Genomic DNA, 8,319 nt, shown 5'->3' on the forward strand with positions numbered 1-8,319 from the left:
AGCCTCCATCCCTAAAAAGCCTGGTTCAGGAACAGGTATATGCTCAGTATCCTCTGCCTTGAAGAAAAACGCAAAGAACTTAGTTAGCTTCTCTGGAACCTCCATATCCTCCTTAATAATCCCTTTCACTCCCTCATCCAACGGTCCAACTGCCTCCCTGGCAGGTTTCCTGCTTCTGATGTATTTATTCCCCTTGATTCTTTTAGCTAAATGTTCCTCAAATTCTCTTTTTGCCTCCCTTATTGTCACCTTGCATTTCTTTTGCCAGAGTTTGTGTTCCTTTCTGTTCTCCTCATTTGGGCAGGCCTTCCAATTTCAGAAGGAAGTCTTCTTCCCTTTTATGGCTTCCTTGACAGTACCTGTTAACCATGCTGACATCCTCCTGGACTTAGTGGTACCTTTCCTCCTTTTGGGTATACAGTCTAACTGGGCTTCTAGTATTGTGGTTTTGAATAAACTCCATGCATTATGGAGCTAAGTAACTCTCCTGATTTTCCCTTCCAGCTTTCTTTTCACCATACTCCTCATTTTGGAGAAGTTTCCTCTTCTGAAATTCAAAGTGTCTCTGTTAGACTTCTTTGGTGATTCTCTCCACACATGTATGCTGAATTTGATGGCACTGTGGTCCCTGTTCCCTAAAGGGTTGATGACACTGACATCCCACACCAAGTCCTGGGTGCCACTCAGGATTAAGTCCAAGGTTGGTTTCTCTCTGGTTGGTTCCAAGACCAACTGTTCTAGGGCGCAGTCATTCAGCGTTATCTAGAAATTTGACCTCTTTATCATTACCCGACTGAATTTACCAGGTCAATGTTTGGGTAATTGAAGTCACCCATTATTACTGCCCTGCCTCTCCTTGATGCCTCCCTGATTTCCTGCTGCAACTCCCAGTCACTGTCAGTGTTTTGATCCGGAGGGCGATAGCACGTCCCCAGAAGCACATTTCCTTTCAGGCCTTGTATTGCCACTCACAGGGTTTCTGTGGAGGACTCCAGTCCACCTAGGTTTTCTATCTTGTTAGATTCTATCCCTTCTTTAACATACAGTGCTACTCTACCTCCAAAGCACCCCTCCCTGTCCTTTCTTTAGCGTGTATATCCAGGGATAACAGTGTCCCACTGGTTCTCACTGTTCCACCATATTTCTGTTATGCCCACTATATCTATTTCTGTGTTAGCAACCAAGCACTCCAGCTCACCCATCTTGTCTCAGAGGCATTAGCATATAAGCACCTATACACTGAATGTCTGCTGGTGTCTGCTATCTTTCTTTTGACTCTTTGAAAAGCTGGCACAGGCTTCTGTCTGCTCTTTATGCGGTTCTGCTCTGTCCCCTTCTGCTTTATCTGAATCCTTTGCACCCTCACACTTTAAAGGATGGCATTTGCCGAACCGGATACTGTCCAGCTCCCATCGGCTATTCCCCAGGTGTCATTTTAAAAGCTGCTCTACAAGCTTTTTGAATTTAAGCACCAGCTGTCTGGTTCCATCTTGGTTCAAGTGCAGCCTGTCCCTTTTGTATAGGCCTTGCTTGCCCCAAAATGTATCCCAGTGCCTAACAAATCTAACCCCCTCCTCCCAGCACCAACGTCTCATCCACGCAATGAGACCCCTCAGCTCTGTCTGTCTCACTGTACCTGCATATGGAACAGGTAGCATTTCTGAGAATGCTACCTTGGGGGTCCTGGACTTCAATACGCTACCTATCAGCCTAAATTTGGCTTCCAGGACCTCCCAACTACATTTCCTCACATTGTTGGTGCTGGTGTGCACCACAACAGCTGTCTCCTCCCCAGTGCTGCCTAACAGCCTATCTAGATGCTGGGTGATGTCCGCAACCTTCGCACCAGGCAGGCAAGTCACCATGCGGTCAACATGCTGGTCACAAACCCATCTCTCTATACCTCTAATGATTGAATCACCCACTACAAGGAAGTCCCCACCCCCCAGAGGAGTATCCCCTGTGCAAGAGGTTATGGGTTCACCATCCACGGAAGGGGTCCCTTCTAAAGGAGCATTTCCCTCTTCCTCAGACCAATGTCCTCCTTCCCCAAGACCTTCATTCTCCCTGACAGCAGAGGAGTTACCAGCCCTGGAGTGGGTCGCCTCTACCACGTCACTGAAGGTTTCAACTGCATGCCTCTCTGAGCTTCTCCAGATCCGCCACCTTGGTCTCGAGGGAACAAACTTGTTCCCTGAAAGCCAGGAGCTCCTTACACTGAGCACACACCCATGACTTCTGCCCATGGGGCAAATAGTCATACATGTGGCATTCTGTGCAATATACTGAGAAGTGCCCCCTCTCCTGCTGGCTTTCTAGCTTCATACTGGTTTTGTTGGCTGTTTACAATATTTAGAGATAGTTTATTAGAAGGATAGGTCTCAGCTGTAATGGTGAGCTATTTAACTGTCCAAAGAGCCTTTCTCAAGAATATGAGGGAGGGATTTGTACTTACCTTCTCTACTCCACCGGGCTCCATGTAATCACAAGGGCTTGTTTCAGGTTCCCCCACACACTTCCCGCTAAACTCCTGCAAAACTCCAATGTCCTGTTTGCTATCCCTCTTGGCTATGCTCTGTTGGCTATGCTCTCAAGCCTACACCTCTTATGCAGAGAGTAGGCTTCAAACTGAGACACAGGATGTGTCTCAAAGGAATGTGGGGCCTCCCCCAGCCCTAGCTGACTTCAGGGACAAACTAAAACACAGGAGTTTGCTAGCCCTGGCAAATGCTAGTCCTGGCAAATAACACACAAACAGACTATGCTAGCCCTGGCAAATAACACACACACACAAAGATGAGGACTTATCCCTTAAAGAGCCCCACAAAATCTCCCCTCCTTTTGTTAGTTAGTTTAAAGGGGGGAAAGGCTAGCTGTTGATGATTAGAAAAGCTTGCTCACCTCCTGAAGCTCCTCCTGCTCTTCCCAGAGTAGGTTTCAAACAGACATCATCACAAACTAGGCTGTTGAGGTGTCCCTATGCCCCTACAACTGTACTAAATTTGGTCCAAATTGGTTCCCACTTGTGCCTCAAACATTCGCACGTCTGCCATCTTACACTGTGATGGATGACATCATCACAGATCCTGCCATTGAGGTGTCCCTAAGTGTCCCTACAGCTGTAGCAAATTTGTTTTATATTGTTTAGGCAGTTCACAAGTTAGCCCACTTGCACCTCAAACGTAGATGTGTCCACCATCTTGAACTGGACTGCACGACATCATCACAAACTACTCCTATGATGTGTTCCTATGTGTCCCTAAAATAGTACCAAATTTGGTTCAAATTGGTCCAGGCATTGTGAAGTTGATAGAGGGACACACAGAGATAGCTTGATGATCTCATAAGCTTACTTTCCTTAAGGAAAGCAGGCTAAAAAGGACATTCCTGAGCAGCTGCTGGATTTTTATACTCAGCAGTGCAAATTACTCAGTCCCTGCTGAAATTCTAGCACCAGAAAAGGAGCAAATCCTCTTTAAGCTACATCCAGTGTCTGGTTAGTTTGTTTTTGTGTTCCAGAAAAAGAGCCCAGGGTGTCCAGTTTTCTCTGGTGTTGTGTTTTTACAGCATCCCTGTCTGTTTGTTTGAACTACATGAGCAAATAGTCCCATCAGTGTCTTACACCTCTGTTGATTTTGGTCTGGGTGATTACAAGGAGGTTAAAGACAAGGCTATGTGTACATTATGCAGAGGAGGAAGAGGAATGTTGCCAGGACGTGCTCGCAGAAACAAGAATGTTAAAATGGTGAGGAGTCCCAAAAGAGATTCAGCAGCAAGTTTTAGCTTTGCAAACATTAAGTCTGGCTAGATTTGGGGCGGGGGGGGGGATTTTCTAGCTCCAACTCATGCTTTCTAGTATGAAGTGTCACTTAGGAGATAGATTCTCTTACCAAACAACCAGTTTAGGAGATACAAGCTGAAATCTCACCTCAGAGTAAATCCAATTGAATACAACAGGATTTATTTTTGAGTGCGCATGCATAGGATCAGATGCAGAAGCATGCTGAGACACACTTAAAAAAATGTTAGGGGAAAATTGTTTCAAAGTCTGTTGTCATTTGGGGGCATTAAATTTGTACTATGCTTTATTTTCATATAGTGAGTTTGCTTTATATGATTGCAAACTGTGCCTTTAACAACTACAGCAAGCAGAAATTCAGCAGGTGAAGCTTTTCCTGGCATGCAATAAATCAATGCAAAAATGTTATTTACTGAATTTCAGTTTATCAGGCACAGGAATGTTGACTAATCATCCCCAAGGCAGTTCCATCAACAGGATGCGTGCATTTGAATAAATTTTCTTATTGCTGGAAAATAAATAGTGACTCTTGTCTGCTATTCAAAGAAATCAAATCAGTTACTATTTTGCATTCTTTAGAAATGGAAATCATTGCCTGTAAAGAACCCTATAATGGCTAGCAAGAAAAGCTAATGATAGTCAATGGACAGGCTCATTGATCCACACCAAGCATTATGAAAAACAGTGCACCAGGGATGCCTTTCTTCCTGATATCCTTCAATTGATCCTACCTACCTCTAGTAAATGGATCTCCCTCAGCACACCAACTCAGTAGAGAGGTGGTGGTCCTGCTTCTTTCTCTATGCATTTGGCACATGCATGTATGTCTGAAGTTGCAGGGGAGTAAGAGCAGGAGAGAGGGCACGCCCTCAACTCCTGCCTGTAGCTTCCAGTGGCATCTGGTGGGCCACTGTGCGAAACAGGATGCTGGACTAGATGGGCCTTGGGCCTGATTCAGCAGGGCTGTTCGTATGTTCTTAAGAGCCCTGCTGTCACTCATACCACCCTTTCAAATTGATTTGTTTCCATCCTCACTTATAGTAACCAGGTAATCAATAATTAACCAGCCTACACAATTCTACCTAACGAATGGCCACCCTGCAGGTAGCACAGCTTTCATTAGCGGGCAGTGGGCGAGAGAGGAGCAAATGGAACTCCTAGAAGGAAAGGGAGCTCTGCCTCCTTCAACACTCACCCAGCTCATTAGGACAAGCCACTTCTGTAAGGGCCTCTGCATTGTCTGTGCCAATCTGTTGGGAATTCTCTCTGGTAGAGAAACCCTTTTTCATTATAGCAGAGTGCACAGAGGCACAACTCAGCGGAATTTAGTTAGGCATGCGTGTATGCTGAGAGTAAAGTAACTTGGAGCCAGTTCATAGTTGCGAATCAATATATATGGCATTTATTAAAGAACTCCATTCTAGATAGGAAAGTGAGGAGTTAGGATCTCTAATCTAGCTAGCTAGCTGGATGCAGATGGATTCTGCATCTCTGCACACATAGCGCAGAGAAGAGGAACTTGCATGTTGCAAGGTAGAAGGAACAGGAAGAGAAGAGGGAGAGAGGAAGGAAGTGGCTGGAAGGAAGGAAGGGTCCCTAAGAGTAGCAGTCTACATTCCAAAGGGATAGTGTCAGAGCAGTAGAGAAGGGATGACCAATGTCTTGACCCTCTAGCCCTCTGACTCACTAGTCTGTCCTCCACTGTCATTGAGACAAGAGACAGCGCAAAGTCCTTCACTTCCAACACAATCAACATGATCATCATCGGTGTGCTAAAGTGGGATTTCCTGGCTGCTGAAATTTTGACTTCTTTCTCATTTCTCCCTTCTGTGCAACATGGTGCTGGCAGAATTGATCATAACAAATGTCTCTAAGACAGTGACTGACATCCTAGCTCAATTTACTAGAGGAAGTCTTATTGAATTTCAGTAGTCCTTTAGACTCCCCGCTGAGTAGTACTATTGAGAAATTTAGTCAGGACATCAGCCAGTAAATTTTGATGAGTTTCCTATTGCGGGTTTAAATTGCTTTTCTGACTTAAAATCTTTCCTGATTTACTTTAAGGCTTTGCTTTTCCCACTGGCCCTAATTCAACTATTTCTTCATTTTCAAGTCATACCCCTCCCCCCCGCCCCGCTTTTATTTCAGCTGGTTCCTCATTCAAATGTAGCAACATCATCAAGGTTGGATGAAGGTTGTTGGAAGGCGCCAAAAATGTGAGACACAGGACAAACAATTTTTGTGTTTGTGTATGTGCGTCCTTCTTAGCTTTCCCTTCAGCCCCATGGCTTAGTTTCCTGTCCTTGTTCCAGCCTTTTCCAAGGCCTTCCATTTTCAACAGAAAAACACCTTCTGGGAACCACTGAACTGTGATAACCATGGGCCATCCACTGTTTACTCTGGATTACCTCATAACAGCTCATCACTCTTGACTTTGCTGCAGCAATTTGATCTCGGCTTGGCCTGCTCCATGACTCACCTATTCATGAAGCAGCCTAAATAAATACAAAGGAACATTTTGCAAATTCCTAGATTAATTCATCATTAATTCATTCAGCATGCACAGGAATACTCAATCAAAAACAGGAAAATGGATGGTTTAATGGAAATGCTCTCTTTTAAGATAACATAAGTATACATGTATAAGTTCTATATTGTACACTTAGTTCTAAGTATTTTTAATTAAACATTTTTCAGTTAATCCATCATTTAAAAAGATTATTTGAAACACACTAATTAAAAAAAAATCTTAGAGCTAAGTTCAATATTTTGATGTGGTAATAGGAAAGTCAGTTACTTGGATTGAAAATGTCTGAGTGGCCCTCCTGAACACATTTTGTTCAATATTTTTATTTATTTATTTAGACTTGTATATCACCCAAACTTTCATCTCTGGGAGGTTAACATAAAACAATTAAAACACATATAAAAGTTAAAATAAATCAACAGTTTAAAATCAACCATAAAATTAAAACACAATTTTTTAAAGCTGAGAAAACTTGGGTGAAAAGATGGGTTTTCAGGTGTGGGTGTGTGTGTGTTTTAATTGCCAGAGATGGGGAAGACCATATCTCAGCTGGGAGCGCATTCCACAATCTCGGGGCAGCAACTGAGAAGGCCTGTCTCCATGTAGCCACCAAACGAGTTGGTGGTAACTGCAGACGGACCTCCTCAGATGACCTCAAATGGGCGGTGGGGCTCATAGTTTATTTAAGCTTGCCAAAATGTTTCAATGTCAGAAAAATCCACATAGAAGCATATGAGAAATTGAACTCTTCCATTAGAAATGAATATTTATGATTCATGCAAATCTCATATGAGCTGTTCATGTTGTCATAGAGGAAGAGATGAAGAAGAATCCATGATTTATAGTAGGGGACTAGGCAAGTTTAAGCCATTACAGTACACCATCCCCCCCCCACACACACAGACACCATACACACACACACACACTTTAGACCATCAGGTTGTGTTGTCTATAGGACAGCTGGGGTGAGCAGTTCGGTGCCATATGGAGGGATGGATGCCCATTGTGATTTTTGATAATATCTATACACCCAGAGGTGGCAAATAGGTTAAAGCAGTGCAATACTTTAAGATTTCAGTGCATGATCATGTTTTTATTGTCCTGACCATCAAGCCTACAATGGCCAAATCTACAATGGTGTTTTAAAAGCGTGTAAAAGTTTTACAAACACAAAAACAACTATAACATTTTATCAGTGTTGTCAGATAAATGGAAATGGAAATGGAGAGAGTACAGCAACTTCTTTATTTTTACCCTAACCTGAATCTTAATCCTTTCTTCTGTGCAAAAATGACTGCAATTTTACCCTAATCATTGGTGGTTGGGGGTGTGACCTTGCCAAAAATCACTATGAGCATTTGTCTCATGAGATGGTAACAGTGCCCAAAATTTATGGGCCTGGCTCCTGAATACCTCCTGTATGTGTAACGTCTGTAATTTTTGTATCTGTATATGGCCATTTGTATAACAGAAATGTTATTTTTGCTGATTGATTGTGTTGATTGTGTGTTGTCTCTGCATTTGGCTCAGCAAGAGGTCCAGGACTTTGCAGGAGTCTGAGTGAGTATGCTCGTCATCAACTGCTTCTGGGTCACCAATCTCCTTAATGTCCTCTGGCAGGGCTGAACCCCCAGAAGTTTGAAATTTCATGTAAACATATGTCAATTTTCTTTCTCTACTATGTACTATGTACAATCTGTAGTATGTACAATCTGGGCTGTTGTATTACGCTTGGATTTGACTGGCAATTAAGGCTGTGCATTGCCCCTTAGGAGCATCTTTCATGGCGTCTCAGTGGGTTTGCATTTCTATCATAATATGACTTTTGTTTTTATTTTCGTTCTGTCTAGCTCTGCTCCATCTTCTGTGACTTTTGGTTGTGTTTCTTTTGCTAGTCTGACAGATGTGAGCCTCCTATTTATGACTATGTGGGTTGGTGATACTCCTGATTCCAATAGTGTGTTTAGCAACCCAAGGTATGGATTGTACCCTC

This window comes from Hemicordylus capensis, chromosome 3 (genome assembly GCF_027244095.1).
Source record: "Hemicordylus capensis ecotype Gifberg chromosome 3, rHemCap1.1.pri, whole genome shotgun sequence".
NCBI classification, from domain to species: Eukaryota; Metazoa; Chordata; class Lepidosauria; order Squamata; family Cordylidae; genus Hemicordylus; species Hemicordylus capensis.